General features: G+C 40.1%; 1 protein-coding gene across 4 annotated transcripts in view; it reads right to left on the reverse strand.

The window, feature by feature from the left end:
• LOC126255010 (carnitine O-palmitoyltransferase 1, liver isoform) overlaps nt 1-10,175 on the reverse strand; it is a 270,808-nt gene extending 260,633 nt beyond the window's left edge. For all 4 annotated transcript variants that reach the window (XM_049955362.1, XM_049955361.1, XM_049955360.1 and 1 more), the window contains exon 1: nt 9,987-10,175. The gene's annotated coding sequence lies outside the window, so the exon portion shown is untranslated. The remainder of the gene's footprint in view (nt 1-9,986) is intronic.
• Nucleotides 10,176-15,297: the final 5,122 nt, after the last annotated feature.

Raw genomic sequence — 15,297 nt, forward strand, 5'->3', positions numbered from 1 at the left:
TCATCCTGCAGACACTTATTTAAAGAGCTAGAAATCTTCACTGTAGCCTCACAATATATATATTCACTTATGAAATTTGTTATTAACAATCCGAACGAATTCAAAAGTAATAGCAGTGTACATGGCTACAATACTAGGAGAAAGGATAATCTTCACTACTCAAGGTTAAATCTAACTTTGGCTCAGAAGTGGGTAAATTGTGCTGCCACAAAAGTCTTTGGTCACTTACCTAATAGCATCAAAAGTCTGACAGATAGCCATATAGCATTTAAAAGGAAATTAAAATAATTTCTTAATGGCAACTCCTTCTACTCATTAGATGAATTTTTGGATATAGTAAGTGGGTAATTTTCCAACCCCCGCAAAAAAAGAGTGGACCATGTAATATTTTGTCTAATGTAATATCTTGTATAGACACCTTTTATTAACCTGACACGTTCCACATCGTTACGAAGTGTCGTATTCATGATCTATGGAACAAGTACTAATCTAATCTCTCTAATCTAACAGTAGAAGCCCAGTGAAAAGTCCCAACAGACCGGAAAAAAAAAAACCGCAGGTGACTCCAGTGTATAAGAAGAGTAAAAGAACTGATACGTAAAATTACAACCAGTATCCTTAACATAAGTTTGCTGCAGAATTTTTGAGCATATTCTGAGTATGAATACAACAAATTTCCTTGAGTCCGAAATGCTTATATCCACGAATTTGCACTGTTTCAGGAAGTACCGTTCGGCGAAACTCAGCTTCCCCTTTCCTCACATAATACACTGCAAACTATGAATGACGGGCAACGAGCAGATTCCGTATTTCTAAATTTCCAAAAAGTATTTGACACGGTGTCCCACTGCAGGCTGTTAACAAAGGTACGAGCATATGGAATAGGTTGACAGGCGTGAGAGTGGCTCACAGACTTCTTAAGCAATAGAAGCCAATATGGCGACCTCGACGGCGAGTGTTCATCACAGCAGTCTATATTCAGGAGTTCCCCGGCAAGAGTGATAGGACCACTATTATTTTCTGTACACATAAATTTAGACAAAATTACTAGTTGGTGTGATGAATGGCAGCTAGCTCTAAATGTAGAAAAAAGTGTGGATGATTAGGAAAAACAAACCCATTATGTTCGGTTACAGCATTAGTAACGTGCTGCTTGACACAGTCACGTCGTTTAAATATCTGGGTGTAACATTGCAAAGCGATATGAAACGGCTGGCACACGTAAGGATTGCGGCAAGTAAGGCGAATGGTCTACTTCCGTTAACTGGGAGAATTTTAGGGAAGTGTGGTTCATTTGTACAGAAGATCGTATATAGCATGCTAGTGCTGCTCAAGGGTTTGGGATCCGCACCAGGTTAGATTACAGGAAGGCATCGAAGCAACTCAGAGACAGGCTGCTAGATTTCTTAGCAATACGTACAAATAACATGCAAGTATTACAGACATTCTTCACGGAACTCAAATGGGAATACCTGGACAGAAGGCGACGTTCTTTTCGAGGAACACTACTGAGGAACTTTAGGGAACCGGCATTTGAAGCTGACTGTAGAACGATTCTAGTGCTGTCAACATGCACTTCCTGTAAAGACCACTACGATAAGATATGACAAATTAAGCCTCGTAGAGAGAGCCGTTTTCCTCTCGCTCTATTTGAGAGTGCAACAGGAAAGGAATAGCTCGTAGTGGTACATGGTACCCTCCACCATACACCGTACAGTGACTTGTGGAGTACATATGTAGATATAGATGTAGACTGTGTCAGTGGGAGAGAAAGAGAGTGGAGACAGTGATGATGCGAGAGAGAAAGTGGCAGTGAAAGAGAAAAAGAGATGGATAACGATAATAGCAGTGAGAGCCAAAGAGAGAGGCGATAGTAATGTTCAATGAAAGAATGGTAGTAAAACAGAAAGACAGATGGATCGAGGTGGTAGCAGTGGCAGTAAAAGAGAGAGGAGACAGTGGAAATGAAAAACACCAATGAATGGAAACCATACACAGGCTTCGGGGTGTGGATTAGGGTCTGGGTCTGGACCTCCACCTCCACCTCCTCCTCCCCTCCCCCTCGTAGTCCCGTGAACTACAAAACGAAAAAAACTGCCCTATCCCTACACCAACACGTTAAAATTTCCTGGTCTAGGGATCAAAACCCCGAGCAAATCATCCCCAAGGACACATTTGATGAGACAGTGATGGTCAAAAAGCGACAGCAGGCTGTAAGTGAGAAAGAAATGGAGACAGTGGCAATGGGAGAGAAAAAGAATGGGACAAAGACGATGTTAGTGGGACAGCTAGACAGTGAATGTGGCCGAGAAGGGGACAGTGGTACAGAAGAACGAGAGAAAGGGGCACAGACAGTGACAGTGTGGAGACAGACAGGAGAAAGGGAGAAAAAGGATAGGGTGGAAGATATATATATGTCGACAATGGCAGTTAGATGGAGGGGCTGAGTACGGAGGCTTCACTACGATGAGAGACAGGGTAAAACGATTTAGAATGTTCTATGTTAAAAGAGCGCGAATGCGTCCGCGCACCAAAATTCTTGGTGGGGAGGGCGGAACGAGGATTGAGGCACATGGTTACCCACTTTTCTGTCAGTCTTCTGTAGTGATCATATTCGGTTTCTCTGTGTTCCAATAGGAGCATTTTTCAGCTTGCTTTATTTTAATTTGACTCCGCGCTTTGAGTCAAACTGCCAATAGCTATGTGTAAATCCAAAATCGTAGATACAGAGAAATCACAAGATAAAATGTTTGAACTTTCCACTTTCTCTTGATTCTTTCCATGAATCTGAACCAGTAGATGTGCCTTTCTACATTTCTAAACTTCTCGTATGGCACCAGTGATCAATGATGCTGCAGCACCATTGCAGTCGCCGTTTCTTACCTCTACACTCAATGAACTGAGAAGATCTGGAACTGTTCACTGGGAGTGAATTCAGTTTGTCTTTCTCTGTGGTGAGGTTCCCATCAGCTTCTCCAAATAATTTTCGGAAAATACGTTTAATAAAACGTTAATATTATTATTTTAGACCCACATTTGGCACTTATCTTCACAAATATTACCTCGTATTTTGACATTATCGCGTTAGTCGTTTTTATGGTAATGAGTAGGTCATCAGCACTGATACGCAGCCTATGCAGTCCATTCAGAATATTTCACTGCTACGTATCTATGGTTTCAGCCAGCTTTTTGCTACATGTATTAAGAGCGGTTGTTAACCATTTCACACCTGCGGCGTGATTGTTGCGTCTTGCGCTGTGGACGGCATATTTTTCGCGCTCCCCGCGCCGCTACTCTGTCCTGCTTTCACACTCGTAGTGTTATCGAAATTATTGTGTATTTATTCGGGAAAATATTTATACAAATCACATATGTTTTTGATGTTGTGTATCGTATCTGTGCACAAATCCAAGTCTGGGGTTGTCAATGGAACAGCTGGTGTACCTGATGTAGAAGTAGCTGCATTCGACGTTTCATGTTCATCGCCAGATTCGGACGATGATTCGCGTTCACCTTGAAAGTCACTACCCAGTATCAGAGAAAGAGCTTCCTCCACAGTATATCGCTTGTCTACCATATCACTTCTAGTGGAAACTAACTGAGGTTAACAACGCGTCACTTCAGATTAGAAACAAGGCGGGAAATGAGCAGTTCAACTCAAGCTAAACCAACGCTTTAAAACTGAAGGCAACTGCCGTCTACAGACTTTGAACAAAGCCGCTAGATGGTGCAGAGGTCAAACTTCCACACAAGACGAGTGTAGTGAAGCGGAGAAATATGACCGGCTGAGCGGCACATTCGCCCCCCGACTTCTACAGAAGTTCATCGTAGCGAAAGGGCTAACGTTACTGAATGAGAGGCAACTCTGCAAATTTATCCTGGGCACCTCTGCAGTTAACCATTATTAGTTTCTTTTTCTTTTTCTAACTAGCAATAATTTGTGTCGCCCTCGTTAACAATAACAGGTGACCCGTAGCTGACTACTCCGGTATACTGTGGAGTTTATCCATACATATTATAAAAATGCATGTATGTGTGTATGTTCCACAACTTCTCATAAACTACTGGACCTATTGTAACCAAACTTGGCACGACAATCTCCTACAGTCAGGCGACAATCGCTGAGGGGTTAAGAGCTATCATAGTTCAGGAGACATGATGTCATAATCACTGAGATGTACAGAGGCAGAACACAGGCAGAACACGGTGCCGCGGTCGGAAACGCCGATAATTATAAAAAAGTATCTGCCGCAGTTGTTAGATCGGTTACTGCAGCTACAATGGCAGGTTATCAAGATTTAAGTGAGTTAGGACGTGGTGTTACAGTCGGCGCACGAGCGATGAGGCACAGCATCTCTGAGGTAGCGATGAAGTGGGGATTTTCCTGTACGAATTCGGGAGGACGACGGTTCAATCCCGCGTCCGGCCATCCTGATTTAGGTTTTCCGTGATTTCCCTAGATCGGCAAATGCCGGGATGGTTCCTTCGAAAGGGCACGGCCGATTTCCTTCCCCATCCTTCCCTAATCCGAGCTTGTGCTCCGTCTCTAATGACCTAGTTTTCGACGGGACGTTAAACAATAATCTCCTCCTCCTCCTCCTCCTGTACGAGCATTTCACGAGTGTACGGTGAACATCAGGTATCCGGTAATACATTAACTCTCCGACCTCGCTGCGGCCGGAAAAAGATCCTGCTAGAACGGGACCAAAGACGATTGAAGAGAATTGTTCAACGTGACAGAAGTACAACCCGTCCGCAGATTGCTGCAGATTTTAATGCTGGGCCATCAACAAGTGTCAGCGTACGAACTATTGCTTTACACCTCGCCTGGGCCCGTCAACACTCACATTGGACTGTTGATGACTGGAAACACGTTGCATGGTCGGACGAATCTCGTTTCAAATTGTATCGAGCGGATGGACGATGGACATGTACGGGTATGGAGACATCCTCATGAATCCATGGACCCTGCATGTCAGCAGCGGAACGTTCAAACTGGTGGAGGCTCCGTATTTGTGTGGGGCGTGTGTAGCTGGGATGATATGGGACCCCCGATATGTCTAGATTCAAGTCTGATAAGCATCCTGTCTAATCACCTGCATCCATTCATGTCCATTGTGCATTTTGACGGACTTTGGCAATTCCAGCAGGACAATGCGACACCCCACACGTCCAGAATGGCTCCAGGAACACTCTTCTGAGTCTAAACACTTTCGCTGGCCATCATACTCGCCAGACATGAACATTATTGAGCATATCTGGGATGCCTTGCTACGTGCTTTTACGTACTCTCACGGATTTATGGGTAGCCCAGCAGGATTCATGGTGTCAATTCCCTCCAGCCCTACTTCAGACTTTACTCGAATCCATGCCACGTCGTGATGCGGCATTTCTGCGTGCTCGTGGGGGCCCTACACGATATTAGGCAGGTGTAACAGTTTCTTTGGCTCTTCAGCGTATATCATAATACGAACACATATTTAAAAAAAAAAGATATATGACGTCCTATATACTGCGATACGTGAAAGGAATGCCGTATCAAGTTTTAATACATTTATTCTAGAATACTAAGCCACTCCTACAGTCGAGTCAATTTACGGAAATCCCTGACACCTGGCAGTGCTTCCTAACATTTTTTAACTGGGAAGCGCAAATGGCTGTAGGCTAAAGCAATAGCCGTCTACAGAGCTATGAAGAAGCGTTTACAAAATCGCGTTGTAGACACGCGAAGCATCTGCGCCCAGCATACAGAAACTGCTCGGGGTACTGTACTTCTACATTTGTACTTTATGCATAGTCCTTCATAATTTCAAAGGCGTTTCCACGAATACTTGGAAAGGAAATTTTTTTCGATGTTACACTACAAACATGTTTCATTTTTTGTTTTCGTTTCTAACAGAAATTTGCCCAAATAAATACCCAGGCTATGCTGGGTTTGTCAGCTAGTCTAACCTATTCACAAAAAGTACCACGTACACACCATAAGAACTCTGGTACACGAGCAGTTGCTTCCGCTGAGTAGAAAACGCCCTGCGTATTAATGGGATGCCTACGTTTCTCTATCCGGTGCCACAGGACATGAAATTTGCACCCGAGACCATTGCAGAATCGACAGAGCCTCTGGTTAAGCTTTTCATCCAGCTCCAAACCACAGGCTTTTTTTGACGTATGTATGAAGTTTTAAAGGAGCTCCAAACCACGGGCTTTTTTTGACGTATGTATGAAGTTTTAAAGGACGAAACTGCATACATTACTATATGATGCTATGCCCTAATCTGATGATGAATCATCATACGGTTATAGCTACTACCCTCAATTCCCTCCGAGATATAATACTATGGTTTTAATTGGTGCACGAGCTGCAGTCGGTACCGCTATCGCAGAATCTCCCACACAGTTTGCTGCCGTATTCCAAGTTCCAAGGCTTGCGCAGACCGTTGATTTTCTTCGACTGCGTACGAAACTTTCCCTCGCCCTCTCCACGACTGCATCTGGCATACTTGATCGAACGGTACTTTTCTGTTTACAGAGAAAACCAGAGTCCCGAGTCCCTAAATTGTCGATACACTGTACAATGCTCTGTTTACAGGGCAGTTCTTTTCCGTAATTACTTCTGAATGATCGCTGCATTGTTCTAACAAATAAAACATCTCGCAGATGCCACTATGCCAAGGGGCTAAAAGTTCTCCCTCCCAATCCCACCTGTAAATATCGTCACAGCAGTACCAATCAACCCTTCCTCCACGATGATGCTTCCCTGGTCACTAACGTTAACAGACTGTTGCTGCTTCCATTCTGTAACTGTGATCGCCTGGTCTCATTCGCAGTCTTTATCGCACTCACGTGAGAGACCTTAACTAGGGATACTCATAAACGTTTAACTATCACTTCGGAAAAATACAGTGACGTAATTTTTTTCTTTGCTTTTCACATAAGCGTCAGCACCTTTGGTAGATATTGAAATCTCTTCGCCATAGTACCGTAGCATGCCGCTAGACGAGCCAAATCAAAATGACGTAGTCCGTCGATAAAGTGGAGTATCGTGCAGTAATTCGTTCTCCACGATAGCGGAAAGGTTACAACAGTGTCAGGGAAGTCCAGATGGCTAAAGTCATCTGGATTGTCCTGACAGCTGCAACGTTTCTGCTGCTGCAGAAAACGAATTATGGCACGAGATTCCAGTTTCTCAATGGGCAGTCATTTTGTTTCGGCTTCCTTAACGGCTCACTCAGGTATTGTAGCGAGGAGATTTCAATCGGTTCCAGGTCTCCATACATGTACCAGCAAAAATTAAAATTTACGTAACTTTATTTTTTTCGAGATAATAATTAGAACTTTACGGCAACACCTCGTACATCGTAGTACCACCCGAGCTATTTGGACAAATGTCCTTTGAGAAAGGATTTCTCCTCTCGTAATACCCCCTTCACCTTCAAGTTGGTCGGTTTTACGAAAAATTGCCAAATTAAAATATAGGCCTCGACACGCGTAGTATGTTCCGATTTCGTAGGCGAGAAAGAGTTGTGTCAGCGAACTTTTGGAGCTATCGTCTTTTTCTCACAATTTAAATAGTGACCCATACACGGTATTACAAGAAAACCTGTACAGAAACAGGATATCATCAATAAATAATATTGACAAACACTTTAAATTCTAGGTTCAGCAAAACAAGTTTTTAATTACGTGTTCTCCGACAGAACAACAGCTGTTGTGATGTTCGACAACTGGCCGGGAGCTGGACGGCCAACCAGCAAATGTGTGCTTTGCTGCCGGGCCAAAGTCCGTCGACCTGTCATGCCAAGCTGGTAGCAAACAAGTTGCATCACCAGAGCAACTCTACGTCGCCTGTGTGCGCGTGTGCAGTACACAGAATATGCCCCACTTTTAATAAATTGTTAGTTATTAAAGCAGCTCTGCTACGTGCAAAGTAAATTAAGTTCCGGCCTCGTAAATATGCCCTGGCTAACGAAGACACACGCATTTCACAAGCTGAAGGCGGGAGAAGGCAGATATAGTATGCTATACTGTATTATTGCTTGTGACGGGTGAAATATAGAGTCGTAACGATCTGACCAGATATTGAACGTTCATTCAAATTGAGCACTGTCACGGCTAGTATGAGCTCATACTTCACAGACCGAATCAAATGTGACACAAAAAGGAGTGAAATACATAGCTGGAAAAATTCGATACACACGAAAAACAATTCTTGGTAGACAGCAAAAGTGCCATTTACAAATTAAGATTAAAGTTGTTTGCCACAGGCTACTCTTTCCTATGTAGCAAGCAGGCCATAATTAACATCATTCTCCTTTTGGCTTTTTGGCTCGCTCCCTCCCCCCCACCCAGATACCTCAATGGGGATGATTTTGATTTATTTTACTTACTAAAACTGAGAAGGGCATTACTGTTCTAATTTTATTACGTTTCTTTCTAGCCTATCTAAACATAGCAAGGGCAGTTGTTCAAGTAACATAAAAATAAATACATTTTCTGCCTGCTAATTCTCTCTTCACTTTATATTCTGATTCATGCCACATATCTGTATCTTCATAAGGGGTATACCAAACATTAACTACAAATGACAAAGGTCACTTTGTTGTGACCAGTCACTTGATTCTTATTCATATATCCTACACATATTCTTGTTGTATCATGTAAATGGTGTACATCACCAACATACTATTCATTATTTTATATTGCCATTTTATAATGGTACCATGTGGATTATACTCGTTTCTACTGAAAGTCATGTTGTACTACTTCCTCATGAAAGAAAAGTTGTATTTCAATTTGCACCAATTTAAGTTCAGTCAAGTGGCAATTATATTAAGCATGCTAATGCTAAAAACATATTAGATCTATGATATTCTTGGTATATTTAATATGTGAACACATACCAGTTCTGCAGATGGAAGTATCACATGGTTTATTATGTAGTTCACTTCTTACGATAACTACAACAAGCTTCACAGACTGCTTTACATAAATATCACTTCTCTTTACAGTCCATTTTTAAACCAAGGCATGTATTACAAATAAACTTTTCTTCTCAGACAACGTTTTTAATTGTCAGTTAATAGCATTTCTTGGTGTAAATTTACTTATCAAATAATGTAGTCCCCTAGTGGGGTAACTACACTTTTTTTCTGAAATCTGCAGTTAGAAATGAAGAGTCCAAGCATCTGATGAAAACAGATATATGTACTGATAGAGGTGCTGTTTGCATAAGAAATGTACACTGTCTATGTTGGAAAAGGAATTCAATGCAACCATTGAAAGATTAGGAGAAACAGACGAAACATAAATCTTGAAGGCTGGGCAGGGTTTTGAGCAGTACTCTTCCTAAGTATGAGTTCTCTGCTAAAAATAGATTGTAATAAACAACCCAAAGTTATTCTTATGACACGTTCATCAACTTGATGGGCACGACGACAGTCCCTACATCAATTTCATACATCATTATAAAATGACTGAAAATGATCAATCACTCTTCAGTTATGAACGTTATCAATCTGCTACTAAAGAACAGTATAAGGCCCTTTCAAAAACTGATCTCTATCTCTCGTTCTTTGAGTCAATTCATTTTGTAAGCAATGAAGTAAAATGAAATTTCAATTTTCTCGTAATTTGTTTGGTAAATGCATTCAATGACACCAAATGTAATGAAAGTAATGGTGAATGCCAACCAGGATCTAGGAAACTACATATTACAAAGGATACCACTTTCACTTTTGTGTCTGTACATGGATTAAGCAGTAGGGCAGAAAGAATTAACGTTTCGATCCGTCCTCTTGCAAAAACTAAACGAGATATTTTCGCAGATCTAGTGTTCGGATCGATAGGGGGCTGACGGAGAAAAAAAAAATCAACGTAACAAATTACAACATACACGAAAACTTATACTGCTAAAAAGCCTCACTTCACGTTCTCAGCTGACAGCGAGCATACATGTTTACAAACAAAACTATTTCTTCAGTTCTCACCTTGCGTAGGACTGGTCTGCTGGCACTAGACTTTTCCTCGAACACTGCTTCTTATCGGCGAAAGGTTGATTTTAACAAAACTTGTAAAGAACAATCACAATTTATTTCCAAACCAAACTCACACAAAAACTTAAAAAACGCACACGCGAATACGCGGTGCTTCCCAGTTCCCTCCCCTTGAAATTTAGTGTTCTCTTTAGTCAAAGCAGTTCAAACGCATTTGCGTCGAACGAAGTTTATTTAGCGTGAAGAGGCTTGCAAACATCAAAGATGAATGACAACCATAGACACAAGTTAGAAGTTACATACCGAGGCGTAATAAATTAAATTTTCGTAATAAATATTTTTAATGTATTTTCCTTCCTGACACTTCGATACAAAATTACCAACGCATGCTGTTCTCGTCATCAGTTGTATTAAAGATCGGCCAGTTTTCTGGCGATACTTTCTAGTTTTACTTTCAGTTTTCCTTTTTATAACGCAACTGAAACGTATTTATTAATAATGCCAAACAAACGAACAATCGTGAAGGTTTCCTGTGTTGCATAGCGCATCTGATCGGCATGTGATTACACGTTTTTTTACATTGGCTTTTGGCTACATACTGCCAAGTAGCGCGTAGCTCTCTTCGCGGGAGCAGAGAAAAGGCATCAAATACTCAGTCACGACAACAACTGTTTCAAAATAGTAATACAAATCACCTTTCCTGTGACGTTACCAAGTCTTATGTGGAAGGTTTCTTTTGGTCCATCATGTTTCCAGTTCGCTTTTAATGTTGGTGAAAGAAGGGTACGGTTACCTCCAGGGTACATAATTTTTTTTGGTCAGACTGATTTCCTTCCCATATAACTGCTCGTAAGAGTGAAAGTTTCATGTTTAATTTTGCTGAGGTGCTTATAAGATCCAAACTGTGTTTTGTCTGATTCTATTTTCTCAACATTCCTCCGCAGCCTTAATCAGAAGTCATCACAAAGAATCACACAGGTACTGCCGGTGATTTATTGGAGTACATTCGTTACCAGTTATTATCTCCGTATGAATAGTTTTTGCTTCTTTTGCAGGCATTGCAGATTTCCATTTTTTTCTCCTTGCAAATATCATTTAGACAAATATCTCAACACCAATCTAGGTAATTAACATTTAGGTGAAATCTCTCTTTCATTAATACCACTTGTGGCAATGGATAAAAATGTTTCACATGCACTGTGGTGTATAAACACAGCTTCAGATTTTGAGTGTGGATATTCTCTTATACTCGATGGAATTTACTAGTTTCATATATGTCTTATTATTGTTCTTGCTCTGAATTTTCTCCAGTATTCTGACTGTCATAGGTTATGATTATGTTATACAGTATTTTTCAATTATTAACTATGATCACGCCAATGATTAATAGTAATCTTTAATATAATCAATTAAATGTGGTCCAATTTAGAAACAATTTGACAGAGGTCGCTGTAGGCTACTAGATTCTTTACCCTTACTGGGGTCATTTCTTTGGAGAATCAACAAGATTTCATCAACAATTGGGACTCTTGATGTTGTAAAGAAAAACTATCACAATTAAACAATACACATACTGTCTGGTCTTCATAGATTTCAAAGACTGGCAAATTGCTTTAATGTTCACAAATGTAAAATTGTACATTCGTACTTCACAAAACACAGAAATGTAGTAGGGCCTATCGTATGACTATGATATCACTATTTAAATCATTTAAGTGAAGTGTCTGGCAGAGGATACGTCCAATGACTTGGCTATTAGTGTTTCTTCCCACTCCATTCATTTATGGAGGCAGGCAGAATTATTGTTTAAATGCCTCTCTGTGAGCTGCAATTAGTCTAATCTTGTCTTCATTATCCTATGGGAGCAAAACACAGGGACTCTAGTATATTTCTAGATTCCTCATTTAAGCTGGCACTTGAACATAAATAGGCTTGAATGGGATAGTTTGTGACTATCTTCAAGCACCTGCCAGTTCAGTTTATTTCAGCAACACTACCGCACTCTTTCATGGGTCAAACAAGCCAGTGATCATTCATGCTGCTCTTCTTTCTACATTGTCAATGTCCCTTGTTAGTTCTATTTGATGTGGGTCTTTGAGCAATATTCTAGAATGGGTCACACAGGTGTTTTATAAGCAATCTGATTGTATTTTCCTAGTATTCTATCAATGAACCAATGTCAACCACCTGCATTACAGACGACTGAGCCTATGTGATCATTCCATTTCATCTCCCGACAAATAGTTACACCTAGTTATTTTTATGAGATGAAGAATACTATTTATATAGGCTATTTTAGCCGCGGGATATTATATTTTTTCCTTTTTTTTGTAAAGTGCACAATTTTATGTTTCTGGACTTTTAAAGCACTACACTGAAATCTTATTATCAAGACCTGAATGAATGTTTGTTTTTAATTCTTTTTTCTTCTAACAGTACTTCATTATAGATAACTGTATTGTGTGTGAAAAGTCATTATACAATAGGTGTGGTAGTGAAACAGGCAATTTGGCTGCCCTGGAAATACCATGTTACATTAGGAATGAGAAAATGCAAGTGGTGCCATCTGGACAACAAACCTTTGCCATCAACCCTGATGTCAATGTTCAGTCAAGATAGCATCATGGACTGTGAACAACACGCTGTTGTGAAGGAGTTTTACAAAAATAACAACAGCTATGTGATCACACAGTGTGTATTTGATGCTCGTTACAATCTTGTACATCATGCCCCAGTCCTATGGGCACGTGCTATCAAAATGTGGGTACCGAACATTGAGGAAACAGGTGATACATTGTGAAAGAGGAATAGAAATTCAAAACACGTGTGCAGAGCAGATAATATTGCAAGAGTGGAAAAGCCTTCAGCCAAAGTCCTAGGCATTCAGAACACAAACAAGTGCTGCAACTTGACATATCAGATCACATTGTACAGCGAATACTGTATAAGAAACTGTGATACCACACATGCAAAATTCAACCAGTCCAAGCACTGAATGCGGATGGGCATGCAAAGAAGCTATGCTTTTGCTAGGAATTGGTGGAACTAATGAATGACAACCTAGGCCTTTGCAACAATTTGATCTTGAGTGATGAGGCCAATTTTTGTGTGTCTGACTTTATTAACAAGCAAAACTTTAATACTGGTCATGCGAAAATCCTGAAATGCTTTATGAAATGCCACATCACACCCACAAAGCATAGTGTGATGTCGCATATCATCTCTTGGAATCATAGGACCTTATTTTTTGAAGGCAATTGTGACAATCTTGTTACTATGAATACAGAACAACATGTTCACATGTTGAACCATGTCCTAGTGCAACAGCTTGCTGAGCTTCCTGTAACTGTTAAGAAATTCTTCCAAAAAGATGGGGCCACATGCCATACCTCATGGCATTCCATTAATGTGCTAGAGAACATTTTTTCCTGGTCATCTCATATTCAAGAACAGGGGACATTTCTTGGCCTCCAAGATCCCCTGATCTTTCAGAATGTGATTTGTTCCTTTGCAATCATTTGAAATCTCAGATCTTCCAGTGTCACCCACCACACACCATCCAGAAACTGAAGAATAAAATGTGGTAGGAAGTTAATCAAATTACAGTACTGTACCAGTCCTACAAGATGTTGTGTCTAACTTGCATAAAACACTTTAAATGTATGTGAAGGAGAATGGCGGCCACCTATGTGATGTCATTTTCAAGTGAAAGGCATTTTAAATTGCAAGCATTATAAATTCATGTTGTATTTCTTTTATAACACTGTAAATAAATTTGTATCACTGATGGAGGTTTCAAAATCACCTGTTTCACTGCCTCACCAATTGCAACAAAGTCAGCAGTGCTTCCAACACACCCTCCTAGGGCACAGCTAAAGCTACTTCTCTTTCTACCAATGATTCTCCATCCCATTTCACTTGCTACACCACGCAACAGTACTTCCAATAGTAAGTGTTGGTGCGTACTGAGTCAAACATTTTTCAGAGGCCAGGAAGTACTGCATCTACCTGATTGCCTTGATCCATGGCTTACAGGATATCATGTGAGGAAAGCACAAGTTGGGTTTTTCATGACCAGTGTTTTCCAAATCAATGATGGTTGGCATGGAGGAGGTCACACTGTTTGAGATAACCACATTACATTTTAGCTCAGAGTATTATACAACAAATGGATGTCAAGGATACTGATTGTAGTTTTGTGGATCACTCCCACTGACCCTTTTTTTGACAGGTGTGACTTGTGCTTTCTTCCAACAAGTGGGCACAGACCTTTTTTTTTTTTTTTACATAGGCTCAGTTGTAGATAAAGCTTTTGACAGACTTCATTTCATTGGTATAATACTGAGAAAATGCAATCAGTCTACAGAAGAGATTTCTTACAAAATTCCTTTTTGCCCCATTCTGGAATACTGCTTTCAGACAAGGGCAGTACAAATGATGATCCACAGTTGAGCATAATTGCAAAGATGAAAAAAAAAAAAAAAACTTGAACTTGCAGATGCTTAAAGATAGATACTGCTTACAAGGTTCCAAGAACCCAAATTAAGCAGGGGATTTAGGAATGTATTACAGACCCCTATTTATCATTCCTGTAGAGACCACAAAGACAAGATTATATTAATTACAACATGCACATAGACTCTTAAACAATCATTTTTCCTACACTCCATACATGAATGGAACAGGCAGAAATATGAAAAATACCTTCTGTCACGTACTTCACAGTGGTTTGCAGAGTATGAATGTAAATGCCTTGTCTTAGAAAACTGAGGAGTGCCTCTGTAATTATTCTGATGAAATTTTAGTTATATTCTAGCTTTTTAATAAAAATGATTAGATCCACTACTTTCTTTCTCTCACAATCAACTAGATAGGCAGTAAAAACAAGCTTTTAGAATTTTCCGAGTGTATTGTCCAGCATCTCCCTTTCAGAGCCTGTTGGTAAACATTTCACCATGTTTCTGTTTCACTAACCTCTAGGCCAAACAATGATGTGTAAATAGCTTTGATATAATGTTATTGTTTAGAATGTAAGACTTCAGTGGCATATTATGATAATATGTGAGACAATAACAACTTATTTTTAGTGAAATGAAGGTAAAGAAGAGAAAATAAAAGTGACTGAAACAGATAATTGTTTTAATTTAAAACTTGACTAATTATTCATTGTATGTGTGAATGACCTTCCACTTAACATTTAACAAGCAGAATTAGAGCGAAAGTAACAAAAGAGATATTCATTTCTCTGCAACAAATAGAGTTGTGGTGGATATCGACTTCAGTAAAGTATGCTGTCTCTGACTTT

The sequence above is a fragment of the Schistocerca nitens genome, chromosome 1, assembly GCF_023898315.1.
Source record: "Schistocerca nitens isolate TAMUIC-IGC-003100 chromosome 1, iqSchNite1.1, whole genome shotgun sequence".
NCBI lineage: Eukaryota > Metazoa > Arthropoda > Insecta > Orthoptera > Acrididae > Schistocerca > Schistocerca nitens.